Source organism: Kogia breviceps, chromosome 18, assembly GCF_026419965.1.
Source record: "Kogia breviceps isolate mKogBre1 chromosome 18, mKogBre1 haplotype 1, whole genome shotgun sequence".
Taxonomy (NCBI): Eukaryota; Metazoa; Chordata; class Mammalia; order Artiodactyla; family Physeteridae; genus Kogia; species Kogia breviceps.
Genome location: NC_081327.1, coordinates 44,701,917 through 44,717,395, shown reverse-complemented (window position 1 = coordinate 44,717,395; position 15,479 = coordinate 44,701,917). Strand labels below are relative to the sequence as shown.

General features: G+C 41.4%; 1 protein-coding gene across 1 annotated transcript in view; it reads right to left on the bottom strand.

The window, feature by feature from the left end:
- Positions 1-15,479, bottom strand: part of HYDIN (HYDIN axonemal central pair apparatus protein) — a 431,864-nt gene that overhangs the window by 393,837 nt on the left and 22,548 nt on the right. The window lies entirely within an intron of this gene.

Here is a 15,479-nt window from a genome sequence, read left to right as displayed (position 1 = left end):
CTTTTGGTGGGGAATGAACAACAAGATAAAATCTAAAATTATGCTAGAATTTAAGAAAATAATCCCCCGACAGAAACAGAAAAAAAAAGAGAAATAAAAATTAAAATAGAGTAGTAGCAACATGGCTATTTATACAATCAAATATTGCCCACTTGCACTAATAAAGGTAGTCGTGGCATGGATAATACACCAAAAGGAGTACTTCAAAATATTCTTAGCTATTCTACTAATGAGGGCAAAATTGGGAACCTAGCAGAGGAACATGGCTGATATATACATGGGTGGATAGTACTGTGTGTGTGTGTGTGTGTGTGTGTGTGTATTTCTTGAGAGCCAAAATGAAGATGAGGACATAAAGTCGAAGTCCACATGGATACAGTGGAATTATATGATGTGTTGTGTCCATGTGTTCTTCCCATTCCTCACCAACTGTCTTGGTCTGCCAGTGTCTGCACCTTACCACCTAAACCCTTAATAAACAGCCTTTACCTCTGCAGCTGGCAACACAGAGTTATCAAAGTAATGTGAGACTGAAGCACTCTATACCGTGGATAAATGGGATTCCCAAAGAGTGCAAAAACACCAGTTGCGGCTCTTATCAGATGAGCTGCGGATGTTTCCCATCCCAAAATAACAGTTCTTGTTCCACTCTCAGTAAAACAATTTCATTATTTAGGAGCTCAGGAAATAAAAAACTTCCAAATCTGTGGTGACGATATCTGCACAGTCTCTGCCTTTTCCCCATAACACAGCTTCAATGAGCTGTTAACAGTTCAATAGGCATAACTATGCAAAGAGAGCATTGGTCTTCCTGATTTATTAAGCCAGTGACTTATCCAGTCTTGCTCGTGGGCACTCTCAGACCTGTGGTTCCTGCTCTCCCCACTCTTGTTTCCGCACCTCTGTTAGCCCTTCTCTTTGTCTAGAGTTGGGCACGAAAATGGTCCCTGGTCTAGACTGCCTTATGCATTCCTCACCAGGCTGCCCCTTAAGAGACTTTTCACAAATTGCTCGTGCACTTTAAACTTTAATAATGAAGACTGTGGACTTCTATGAATAATTTGCAGATGGAATTTGAAAGCCAATTTATTTTGCTCATTAAAATTTAGGACAGCCATATTACACAATCAAGCACAAGAGACTCACTTCACATCTTGTAACATGGACAACTGGCTCTCCTAGGCAAGAAGGAGTTCAATTTACATTTAAATGCTATTCCCGGAGTAGGACAAGAGCTCTCTGCATTAAAGCTGGAAGTACTTGAGGTTTTAGCCAGTGAATTTTAGAAAGTGTTTGTGATTGAAGTGCAAAAAAATGAGTGAAAAAGCTAATACCTTGATTGCAGCCTGTGAGAAAACCCTGAGCCAGGGGAGCTGGGATTCCTGCCCCACAGAAACTGTGAGGTAATAGATGCTGCTGTTTTAAGCCACTAAAAAAAGGAAAATGAGTGGATGCTTTGTTAAACACCTACACACACTTCTGGGAAAGTGTATTTTATTTTCTCCTCACCTTCTTTTCCCCTCTCATCTTTTCTAACTTGATAGAAACTATGCAGCAAGTGGACTGGTCCTATTCATACCAGACTTTAAGCCATGGGTAGCTCTTGTTCCCAGATAAAGCCATGACCGGGAGAGGTACACATCCCCAGCAAGGTGTACACATCACTCATGTGCACGTGAGCACACACACCCCCCCCACACACCTGCACACATCATTTCATTTACTCTTCTGGGGGAAAAATTACTTTAAGAAAACACCCATTTATTTTTGAGATAAATTAATTCCCCAAAACCAACAAATATAGAGTAAGGGAACTAATATGTACTATGGCAATCAAGGTCATTTGTTGCTAGCACCAGAAGGCAGCAGGAAGGCCTGGCATCTGTTTCTTGGCTAGAGGTTGCCAGTGTTCAGGCCTCCTCTCGTTAGAGAACCTTGGGGTGCAGGCCCGTGCCTGTCTCAGAATTCACCAAGGAATTCCACATGCACCCATCTGCTAAGTAACCTTTCCTTTCCCCCCAGTACAAGTCCTCTCAGCCCTGGCTGTTAAAGGGGGGCCATGCTCAACGCCTGCCTGGGAGCACTTTGGCATAACTTCAAAAGCTGCAGAGATTTCTATCTATCTTTTTTGTTTCCAGGAAGATGTGGTCAAAGCCATGGACATGCAGGCTTCTTTTTCCCTTGAAGGTGGGAGAAAATAACCCATGGCAGATACTTTGCTTAAAAGTCAAATGGCCTCATGAAACCTCAGGGTTTGGTCTCAAATTCTCATTGTTTTTGTCAGTTGATATAGCTCAAAGAACTCAAGCTCTGTAACCAGGAGCAGCGGTTCCTGTTAGGATGTAGGCCCTGCAGCTTTGCTTTCCTGGTTGTTGCTGAAGAGAGGCACACGGTGGAGAGTGAAGGGCGCAGACTCTGTGGCACACAGACTTGGCTTGGGATCCTGGCTCCATCACATACCAGTGATATGACCCGGGTCAACTGGTTTATCTCTCCATATCTGTTTCCCCATTTGTAAAAATGGACACAATAAGAGTACCCGCTATGAAGGCTCTTGTGAGGATTAAACATTACACTCTAGGTGAAGCACTGGTACACAGCCTGGCACACGGTAATTACAGTTAGCTGGTAGATGCCTTTTGCAGGGCCCACCTGTACCAGCTCCACCCTGTGCCTCTGTGTGTGTAACACTAAAGCAGCACACACACAAAGTACCCGCAGCTTGTACAGCTAGAGGTTAGGGGTAGTGGTACACAGTAGTTAAGGGTTGGAATTCAACTGCCAGGGTTTGAATCCCAGCTACTTCTCTTCCCAGTTGTGTGGTCTTAGGCAATAACTTACCCTCTCTGTGCTCAGTTTTCTCGCCTGTAAAATGGAAGTAATAGTAGTAACTACCTCACAGAGTTACTGTGAGGTGCAAATGAGATTCATACATAGTGTTACACATAGTTAGAGTTCATTCATTCTCACTGCTGTATACTAGACCGTTTTGCAAATATTCTATGATTTATTTATCCATTCTACTCTTGATGGAGATTTCAGTTGTTTCCATTTGGGGGCTCTTGTAAGTAGTGCTGCTATGAAAATTCTTGTACATGTCTTTTGGTGCAACTATGTATACAATTCTGGGTCAAGGGGAATTTCTGTGTCAGAGGGTATCAGTTTTAGCTGATTGTGCCAATCAGTTTTCCAAAGTGGTTGTTCCAATTTAAACCCCTGCTAGCAGTGTATGAGAGTTCAGTTGCTCCACACCCTCACCGACATTAGGTATTTTCTGACATTTTCATTTTAGATATTCTAGTGGATTTGTAGCACTATCACATTGTAGTGTCAACTTGCATCTTCCTGGTTGAACACCTTTCTGTGTGTGCATTAAACACCATGTCTAGCATATAGTAAGTATGCAACTACTATTATTATTATTATTATTATTATTATTATTATTATTATTATTATTCTCTGGTCACCAAAGCACAACTTTTCAAAGAGGGACCTGGACAGAAACTTCTAAAACTTTCTAGACATTTTATACTCTCTTGACCCACCTTTTATATCTCCCATGTGTGCCCTTCCCCATGTCTCCCACTTCTCTTGGTTAATTTCCCTATTAATAACACTCCATGACTCTCCCACAGTCCAGACATAATGAATAAGAGGAACTAGAAACCAGGCAAGACTTCTGACCTCCACCCCAAACAGGTTCCCATCCCTGCTCAGGTGTGTCATTTCCAAGAAGAGCAAAACAATCCTCACTCAGAGGCTCTAGGCCACCTAGAATCTCATCCATCTGACCTCACTTCCCTCTAGACCCTTCCTGATGAATGGTTTTGACAACTTCCTCATTATCACTGCCTCTGGTCCAAGCCAGAATTGAATCTTTAATGCCTTCCGTTAGGAAAGATGCATCACTTGATTTTTAAGATGCACACTCAATTCCCCCTCACACAGCCAGCATCCTGAGGGGTTTGTTAATGCATAAAATCACATACCTCTGAGGAAAATTCCATGATGTCCCTAAAACAAGAAGACAGTTAAGCTCTATCTTCAGTTTAGTCCTTACTGGTAAGCTCCAGGAGAGAAGAAAAAAATGGCATTGTATAATTGGGGGTAGAGTTGCATCTTACAAGATCTTAGGAAAGAGGAAAAAAGGAAGGCAGCTTTATAATCCCAAATCAGGTCAAAAATGTTTGCCCATGTTTGTATAAAATATCCTTCATTATGTAATGTAACGGACACAATTTTATTCTCTAAGTATCTGGGTAAAGACTTCCTCTTAGATAAGACCCACCTTTCTTGAAAACATTTCTTGGTGTACCCCATGGAATAAAATGTGGGACCCCTGCCACCAAGGACCTTGAGAGGCAGAAATACTCTGGATAAGACAAGAGAACAAATTTGCTGCTTTGTTGAAGGGAACAGAAAGAAAGAGACAGATGCTAAAATGCCAGAGACATGGTTAAAGGCCGCTCCGTGTAATATTTGACCCTTTAAGTCTTCAGAAAAGGTGCTTACTTCTTTAAATGCATAGTGCCAAGTGAATCTTTTCTTTTCTTTTTTTTTTTTTTTGTGGTACGCGTGCCTCTCACTGTTGTGGCCTCTCCCGTTGCGGAGCACAGGCTCTGAACGCGCAGGCTCAGTGGCCATGGCTCATCGGCCTAGCCGCTCCGCGGCACGTGGGATCTTCCCGGACTGGGGCACGAACCCGTGTCCCCCGCATCGGCAGGCGGACTCTCAGCCACTGCGCCACTAGGGAAGCCCCCAAGTGAATCTTTTGCGGAAATCCATGAAGGAACTGAGATTTGGATGCAGGTCCTCCCGGGGTAGAATTGAGAAAGCCTGAATAGAGGAGTCACAACAAGGAGGCAGAAAAAATTAAGCAAGGGCTCTGGACTCAGCCAAGCTCAGAGTAACCAACTTGTGATTTGTGTAGGACTTTTCCAATGTTAGCATTGGAAAGCTCGCATTCCAGGAACCCCCTCTGTCCCAAGCAAACTCTAACCAGGCTGGAAAATTGAGGATGTGATTAAGTTTACCAAAATTTCCTAAGGCCAGGGAGGTCCCAGTTGACAACTAAATTATAACTAAAATAGCACATATACTGTTCAGCTTTTGTTTTCCAAGTATGACTTCTTCTTATACAAAAACGTATACACAGAAACACAAATACCAAAAGTGTACACTAAAATTAAAATCAAATCTCCTGACAAGCTAAATCCCCCTTCTGATCAGTAATTTAAGTTTTCCACCATGGTTTACTTAAGAGTTTGCATTCTTCTGTGCATAGAGAAAGATCCACAGCTTTGCCTCAGCTCCTGCTTAAACCCTCAAAATCAGCTGCCTTTCCACTGGAAGACCTTCATTCTGATCCTGTACTTTTGTGAGGGAGAGAATAAGCAGCAGAGCAAGAGGCTCCTTTCTGGGACTCCTCTCATCCCCATTTTTCTTCCCCCAACATGTATGCACGAAATTTGGAAGAACTAAACTAGGAAGGACTTGTTTGTTTTCAAAAATCTGGGCCCAGTGATCTCCTGAGCTAAGATTAATTATGTTTTCAATAAGTTTAACTCAGATTTTCAATTTTTGTAGTCTTAGAAACCAGGAGAAATAATTTATTAAGAACGTGATCTCATGTCTAAACATTCACTCAATCCATGGGCTCCTAAACTAGAGTACAAATTCCAAGAGTCAAATCAGAACTACACTTCAGGCTAATGGGATTAGAATAAAGCAGTATAATCTCGGTGTGTTTTAAAGCAAGGCATGCCTGGATTTTAATTGCAAACCTGGTAGGAACTGGCAGTCTGGCCTTGATTCTATTCTCTGAGAATGAGGGGTATGAGAGAATGAAAGGAATCAAGAATTTGGGCCTGAACGTTTGTTGCAAACCGGATGAACCCAGAGGTTATCATATTAAATGAAGTTAAGTCAGACAGAGAAAGACAAATATCATATGATATCACTTATACACGGGATCTAAAATATGATACAAATGAACTTATTTACAAAACAGAAACAAACTCACAGACATAAAAAACAAATTTATGGTTGCCAAAGGGGAAAGCAGGGAGAGGGATAAATTAGGAGTTTAGGATTAAAGGACACAAACTACTATATATTAAACAGATAAGTAACAAGGTCCTACTGTATAGCATAGGGAACTGTATTCAGTATCTTGTAATAAACTATAATGGAAAAGAATATGAAATAGAATATATATATGTATAATTGAATCACTTTGCTGTGCACCAGAAACTAACACAACATTGTAAATTAACTATACTTCAACTAACAAAAAAAAAGAATTTGGGCCTGAAGAACTAAAAGGATTACCGAGGTAGTAGCCAATTGAGATGGTTATAGGTAGAGCAAGTTTAGGAGGAAAGATCAAGAGTTCCATCTAGGATATGTTAAGGAGAGAGTTCTAGATTGGAAATATAAGTTTAGGACTTGCTGACATACAGCGAGGTATTTAAAAGCTGTGACCAAATAACATCACCAAGGAAGTGATGGCAAAGAGAGAAATGTCTGTATGTCCACAAGTACGCCTCAGGGGTTAGCTGACCAACACTCCCTTCACGCTCCCTCTCCCCCTGCACCTATGCTCAGTCAATCCGCCACAGCAGAAGGTTTGGTGCTCCTCCATGAGAAGCCGGCAGTGCTACAGGACAAAGAATTTCAGGCTTGGAGATAAAAGATGGACGCGGGCTCGGATCTGCCACCCAAGTGTACTGTCTTAGGCAAATCACTCAATTTTGATGAGCCCCTGTTTCTTCACCTGTAAATTAGAGATAACATCATCTCCCTACAGAATATCTGTGAGTGTTAAATAAGTTGAATAAAAATACTTTGTAAGATGCTTTACATGCTACAAATTAGTATCATTTCTCTCATAATCTCTGATAAAAGGAAGAAAATGCTGTGCTTCTGTTAGTGATTACATATAAAGTTTAGGATGGTATCTACCCATGTTTAAAATGCATAACCCTTTTAAACATATCTTTTACCCTTATCAACATTCAAAATGCACATACCCTTTGATGCAGCAATTCCAACTATCCTACAGAATATAGCTGCACAAGTGTAAAGATAAATGTGTTAGGCACTAGTAACAATAAGATATTAGAAATAATATATATCAGTAATGGGTTGGGTAAATAAATCACGGTACATTCGTACAGTGGAATACCAGTTGTTAAATGTAATGAGAAAATATATGTGTACTGACATGAAAAGATGCCCATGATATTTATGTAAAATAATAGCAAGCAAGTTGCAGACAATATGTACAGTATAATCCGACTTGTTTTACATGTCTATGTATTCATATTACACATTTTGATACACACATAGAAAAAGAGACTAGAAGGATATGTGCTGCACTGTTGACAGCAGTCACACGGTCACTGAGTGTGGCTGAGGAGTTCATGGCCCTCTGAGGAATGTGAATGGCAGGCACTGGAGAGAATTACTTTCACTTTCTCCTTTTGATACTTTGGAATTCTTTGAAGTTTTATAACAAACGAAAGCTATCTTAAAGACATACCACAAACCAATCCCTGTACCCTGAGGTCCTTAAGAGGGGGGGTGCGTATTTCCAAGTCCAGAAGAATGTCTCTGTTGGGTTCCTGGTTATATTTCAATTCGGCAAGCCACAGCTTTCTTTCCCACCAAGGCATGGGGTAACATAGTGGAAGCAGTCCATTGAGGGGAAAACATAGGCCCCACAGTACGGCTACTTTGGGAAGGAAAAAGAGAATGCAAATATATTCTGAAAACAGATGGTGTCTGGAAGAGAACGTGTGTTTGGCAACAAGAAGGGAAAATCACAGGGGGAGAAAAGAAAAGCAGTAAAAGAGAAACAGCCAAAGGAGGTGGTAATTAAGTGTGAAGCTGAAGATTTCCAAGGGATTTTTCAGCTTTGGCAAAAGTCAGGCCTCCGGACAATTCTGCTGAAGGGTGTAGACATTGCTTTACATTTCTTTTATTTATTGAAAGTATTCCAAGAGAGCAGTAGCTCTGAACCATGATATCCTGAAACTAGTTTGTCACCAATGTTTCAAGTATTAAAATTTTCAAATAACGTACTTTTAGTCACAGTTAAAGAGGCCCCAAAGTTAGCCTTCTCACTCAATGGCATCCTAATATGCTTCCTGGGGTGGGAGACAAAGGGTGGAGTCACTGCTCATGTTGAGGGAATTGTGTATAACCCACAGGCTACCTGTCTCACCATCTCCTAACACTGTCCCTATTCTTCTCTGAGCTCTGGAAGTCCCCACGGGTCACTGGTGGGACAGGCAGGACAACCACACATTGGGAGATTTGTGACAATCAAGAGTCATGCCACATCCCACCTCATTTATAGTATGAACTCAGGCACAAGCATCTGAATTGTCCAATAACAAAGAGATTAATTGATGAATTATTTTGCACTAAATTGCTTGCCACTGCAGCTGCTCAGAATGTCAAAGAGCACCTAGGAACTATGACCGTTCCAGCGGGGAACAGCTGTGCGGTCCAGAGGCCAGCTCCCCTATCAGTGAGGGAAGGAAGTCCTTATGTCTGTATTGACCCCTCCTGTCATACCAGTGACAGTTCACAGACAGGATTACGAAGGATAGGGTTTGTACTTGGTCCTAAATAATCTTTTAATGTCACAAAAAGCTGAGCCACAGCCACGAATACATTATGACATCTCAAATTATCAGTTCTATCTTTGGGATAAGATGTATTCCATGCATCAAACTGAAGGTCAAGAGATGAATCTTTTCCTCAAGACATGGTCAAAACCTTTCTGGGTCTTATAAAATGGGGCTTGGAATACAAGTTTACTCTACCAGGGAGCTTTTGGATTGCATGAACTCTAGACATTGGATATAGAGGGCTGAGATTCCACACCAAGCTCAAGTTTAACCTCAAATTATATATATACAGATATATGTGTATATATATGTATGTATGTACATATAGTATATGCATATGTGTGTTGCCCAGGGGCTCAGTTTTGGACAAATTAGGTTTGAAATGTCTATTAAACATCCAAACAGAGATGTCAAGTAGGTGATTGAATATATGGTCCTAGAGTTAAGGAGAACGGTCTAGGCTGGAGACATATATTCGGGCATTGTGGTAGGCAGAACAATGTTCTCCCAAGGATGTCCATGACCTAGTCTTCAGAACCTGTGAATATATTATCTTACATGGCAAAAAACTTTGCAGATGTGATTAAGGGTATGGAACTTGAGGTGGGGAGATTATCCTGGATTAGATGAGTGAGCCCAATCTTATCAGATGGGACCTTAAAATCAGAGAATTCTTCTCAGCTGTGGTGAGAGAGAGATGATGAAGGAAGAAAGTTTAGGGAGATATGATGTTGCTAAGGAGTAAGACAAGCTAAGGAATGTAGGAGGCCTCTAGAAGCTGGAAAAGATGAAGAAACGAATTCTCTCTTAGAGATTCCAGAAAGGAATACAGCCCTGCTGACAGGCTATTGTAGCCCAGTGAGACTGTGTTAAACTTCTAACCTAAAAAGCTGTAAAATAATATATTAGTGTTGTTTTAAGCCACTAAGTTTGTGGTAATTTGTTACCGCAGCAAGGGAAAAGTGATGCTAGCACCATAAATATATAGATGGTATTTAAATCCATACAAATGGGATAAATAAAGACAGAAAAGATAAGAGGTCTTGGGACTGAGCTTTGGTAAATTTGAATATTAAGTCAGGGAAATGAGAAAGACCCAACCGGGATGACAGAAAAGGAGTGGACATGAGGAAGAACAATAAAGTGGTGGTATTCTAGAAGCCAAAAGAAGAGTCTGCATCACCTGCTGCTGAAGGGTCAGGTAAAATGAGGGCGGAATTAGGAAACAAGACAGACAGAAGAGGGAGAGCACACGTGCTCAGGCCAGTTGATACACAGAAGGAAAAGAGTGGACCCTGGTCCTCAGCACTCAAGCCACAACGATGGGAGAGACACAAGAATGGTACCCACTCAGAATGTGGACTTTTTCATATACAGGGACTCTAGTCACCAGCAAAGATGGCCCAGCTACAATCCTGGGACATTTCCAAACAGATGAGCACTCTTTCCCCATGGGGGAGGGAAGGTGTGAAAGTCAGTAGCAAGAGGAGAAGAGACGAGCAAGAAAGACTTTCAACTTTCCTTTACAGACCTACACTATTGTCTCTCCTTTTACCATATGATGTAGTCTGAGCCATCCAAGGCCCTAACTTGTTAAAGAGCATATACCCTAAGTCCAAGGAAGTTAACATAATATCTCAAGAGCAGGAAATAGTTTTTTCTTAGGAGAAAACATGAGATCATCAAAATTAAAATACACAACAGGGCTTCCCTGGTGGCGCAGTGGTTGAGAGTCTGCCTGCCGACGCAGGGGACACGGGTTCGTGCCCCGGTCCGGGAAGATCCCACGTGCCGCGGAGCGGCTGGGCCCGTGGGCCATGGTCGCTGGGCCTGCGCATCCAGAGCCTGTGCTCCGCAACGGGAGAGGCCGCAACGGGAGAGGCCGCAACGGGAGAGGCCACAACAGTGAGAGGCCCGCGTACTGCAAAAAAAACAAACATAACCTTCCAGGACCTGACATTCCACATCAGTCATAACTTCAGACGACCTTTTATGTTTTGCCTTTCTTCACCTCAAAACTCATGTTAGGTAATCTACAAACGAACGACTGAAATCATGCATGGAGGACCTTGTGGCCTGAGATCAATATAGCCCATGTAACACTGCCTCACACTGACTTATAATGATTTGTTTAGGTGTTTATCTTCTCCACTAGACTAACAAGTCCTCAAAGAGGTGAGACTGTGCCCTTTCATCACTGAATAGTAAAAACAATAATCCATTAACTTCCCATTCGTTGAACTAGTAATATGTGTCAGACACAATGCTAATTATTTTTAGGCATTTGATCGTCACACAAACCTATTATATGGGTATTACTCCATTTCTCAGATAAGAAGCTTGAGATTCAGAGAGGTGAAGAAACTTACTTAATAGTCAAACTAAGTCAGAGAGTAGCAGGGCTGTCCAATGCCAAATTCTTGCTGAATAATGCTGCCTCCAAAGACGTTCACATCCTAATTCCTGGAACCCCTTAGGAAAATACGACTTTGCAGATGTGATTAAATTAAGGGTTTTAAGATGAGGAGATTATGCTGGACTATCCTGGGCTCAATGTTATCACAAGAATCCTTATAAGAGGGAGTCGGATATATGTTGAATAGTAGGAGATGTGACAGCAGAAGCAGGAGTTGAAGTGATTCGAGGTAGAAGCCATGAACCAAGGAATGCAGGCAGCCTCTAGAAGCTGGAAAAGGCAAGGAAACAGACTTCTCCCTAGAGCCTCCAGAAGGACACAGACCTGCCAATACCTCGATTTTAGATTTCTGACCTTCAGAGCAGGAAGATAATAAATTTGTGTGGTTTAAGTCACTACGTTTGTGGTAATTTGTTACAGTAGCAATAGGCAACTTACACAGTGCTCCTTGCCTCTGTCCTTGTTTGTCCTTACATCCCCATGACCTAAGGGAGTCAATGGATGTTTGCTAGGTGAAAATGAAGGAGGAAGACATTTTCCTCTAAGGCTTCTCCCATCTGGCCCAACCTGAACTCCTGACCAGGAGAATATAGCCTTCCTCAAAGAGAGGCAGGCAGGGCTTCCCTGGTGGCACAGTGGTTGAGAGTCCGCCTGCCAATGCAGGGGACACGGGTTCCTGCCCCGGTCCGGGAAGATCTCACATGCCGCAGAGCGGCTGGGCCCATGAGCCATGGCCACTGAGCCTGTGCGTCCTCCGGAGCCTGTGCTCCGCAACGGGAGAGACCACAACAGTGAGAGGCCCGTGTACCGCAAAAAAAAAAAAAAAAAAAAAAAAGAGAGGCAGGCAGAAGCAGCCAAAGTATATCTGGGGTGATATTACGTGTTTTCCTAATTTCTAGGTCGAATGGATATGCTAGTTGAAGCGTGAATCTCATTCTATGCCCGTCAGCGTGCCCTTGGAAGACATGACAAAATGCAACCTTAATTTACAGCTGTGAGCCACAGGGCTGAAGGAAGGTAGAAGGATGAGGGGAATTGGATATTTTTATGTTCAACTTCCTATAACAGTACATTAAACATCGCAATGATTCAGCTGAAATTATAAGCGGCATTAGTAAAAAGACGAACAGAAATCATACTTTATAATCTAATTCCATTATAAAAATTATTTCATAGCAAATTAGAGCAATGAATACACTTGTACATACAGCAAATGCAGATAATTCTACCTTCCTCTTTCTCTGAGACCATTATGGTCCATTCTTTAAACAAGGAAGATGATATCTTCTCTATTAGTATCAATAAGGAGACAGTTTTCCAAATTAATAAATTCAATACACCCCATAGCTTAGCTCTTTAAGAAACAAAGAGCTGGAAGACTGAACACAGTTTAGATTTCACAAGTGGCTCGTCGTGCCATGAAGGATTTTTTTCCCCTTTCTGTATCCCAGTTTCTCGAGCCAGGTTAAAATCCTACACTTAGTAAAAACTTCAAAACAGCTTTTGATCTTTTAAGAACAAGTATTAACATAAGCAGAACTAAACCAAAGCAAAAACGAAAAGCAATTGTTTAGAACTGAATCTCAAATTCACATACACTTGTATTCCATAATCTATTTGTAGTCGAAATAGAAAGTGAAATAAATTATTGAGTAGATCTAAGGTAAAATCAGTCACCACCCTTGGTCTAGACCTTCTGATTGGATTGGCAATTCCCATGGTGTTCCCAGCTTGCATGGTTTTGCAGCCAAGGTTCCCAGGGGTCCTGAGTGGCTCTGGAATCTGAATAAATCATACATACTAGGGGTCCATTGAGACCACCAGAAACTCAATTTATTTGTGATATGAGACAGGATTTCATTGCTTCTCAGATTAATAGTTTAAAATGTTTTGCTTTTCTACCTCAGGGGTATTAGTTTGATACATGAGACAGGGAGATTATTAAATCTTCAGTGCCTTCCAAAGATGTAAATTAAACCACAGCATCTCCTTACAGTCACCTCCCCTGTATGAGCTGGAGATTTATTATTAACTTGTCACTCTTGCATGCTCATCAAAACAAACTGCACCATGATTAATTACACCTGTTTATTTAAGGGTACCTGTCATACCAACTTTTTGTGGACAGGATATGACAAACTCCTGATTTCTTCGCAGAACTATAGCTAAGGACTTTTAGAGGGGAGGAGAGAATCACTGTCCTCTCCGAATCATTTCCATAAATACATTTGAAAGAAAGGTGGCCTATATGCAACTGCATATTGTTCTTTTCATTTTAAATGAAGCTGCACTTCATTTGATTTCCCCTGCCTGTTCACAGACATCACGTTGGCTAATTCTGTTCACCTGGACATCTTTCGAACACTTGAAGAGGTCCAGCACTAAATGCACATAAAACTCTAAAATTCTCTTTTCAGTTCTGTCACTCACAATTCAATTCAACAAATACAATATTTATTAGGTCCTTTCCATGCGGCAAGCAGCAATTGTGAATTTATTCATTCATTTCTTCATCCAATATTTATTTAATGTCTTTCATGTGCCAGTAATGGTACTAGGTATACCATTCGCTGTTCAAAACAGTGAACAGTCCTTGGCCCCTCAGAGTTTATAACCTTGCTACCCACTTCCCAAGGCATGTGTCTCTCCTAATTATGAAAACAGGAGAGAATGGAGGGACAGTGAGAACCTGGATAAAGGGAAGAATAGCAGAGCGTATCTTTAAGGTAAGGTGCACAAAATAGACACTGAATTGAACCAGGATTAATAAGACATCTGCAAGGTCCATTCCCTCCTCCTGGTCCAGTGTGGGTCTGCAGGACTTAACTACATTGAAACCATGGCATTTCACCTCTTTTTTTCCTCCCTGTACCTGTCATATCACAGATTATCTGGTTTGCTAAATAATCACTGAAGCACAGGAAGTTTTCAAATGAAATTTTAGGCAGGGCTGCCTGACCTCTGCCACAAGAAAAATTCACCTTTACCACTTTAAATTTTAGGATAATTACCTTTTCTTTCTTAAAGAAATAGATTCCTGATTATATTCTTGTCTCTCTTTTTAAAAGTTTTTATTATGGGGCTTCCCTGGTGGCGCAGTGGTTGAGAGTCCGCCTGCCGATGCAGGGGGCGCGGGTTCGTGCCCCAGTCCGGGAAGATCCCGCATGCCGCGGAGCGGCTGGGCCCGTGAGCCATGGCCACTGAGCCTGCGCGTCCAGAGCGTGTGCTCCGCAACGGGAGAGGCCACAACAGTAAGAGGCCCGCGTATCGCAAAAAAAAAAAAAAAAAAAAAGTTTTTATTATGGAAATTGACAAAAAAAATACAATAAAGATGAGATAATAAAATAATTACCTATCACCTAGCTTCAGTAATTATCAATATTTTGCCATTCTCTTTATCTATCACATATCTCTCACCTTTCACCTTTATTTTTGTTTTTGAGCATTTAAAAATAAATTCTCACTATCATACCATTTCACCTCCAAATACATCAGAATTTATCTATAACAAATAAGATTTTTTAAAAACATAACTATAATATCATTGTAATACTTAACCAAATAACAATAATTTTTTTTTTTTTCGGTTCGCGGGCCTCTCACTGTTGTGGCCTCTTCCGTTGGGGAGCACAGGCTCCAGACGCACAGGCTCAGCGGCCATGGCTCACGGGCCCAGCCGCTCCGCGTCATGTGGGATCTTCCCAGACCGGGGCACGAACCCGTGTCCCCTGCATCGGCAGGCGGATTCTCAACCACTGCGCCACCAGGAAAGCCCAACAATAATTTTTTAATATCTTCTAATACCTAAGAGCCCATGTTCAAATGTCCCTGATTGTTGAAAAAACAAATTGTTTTGGATTGAAACAGGATCCAAAGTCTACACATTGGATTTGGTTGATGTCTTTCATTTACACGTTTTCTCCCCATGTCCTTTTGAATATTACCAAAATGACCTTCAATATTTGATTTTTATCCAAAATAAATCCATCCCAACTTAACATATGTTCCTAGTGAAACCTCATTATGTAATACTTTCAAGGACAGGCTGATCATACAATTTATCATCCAAATGAAGAAACTCTTGAATGTAAGGGGGATGCTATTAATAATTATACTGGTGTAAATCAGGACAAAGAGTCATCCTACCAGTAGAGATATTGGTGGGTAAATAGAGGATCGGGTTTTGGGTTTTGGGTTTCTGCTTGGCTATTGAGAGCTGGAAAAGACCTTATAATAGAAAAAACAAAAGTTGAACAAACTGCTAGTCAATGACTTTTCCTGGATCCATCACAGAGCTGAAATTGAAGAAATGCCAACTAGCCCCAAATCTGAGAGACAAATGCCTACAGGGAGACATGAAATGCAAGCACTTGTTTACTTGGGGCACTTGAACACTGGTAAGAAGAATTCACCTTGAATTGTTA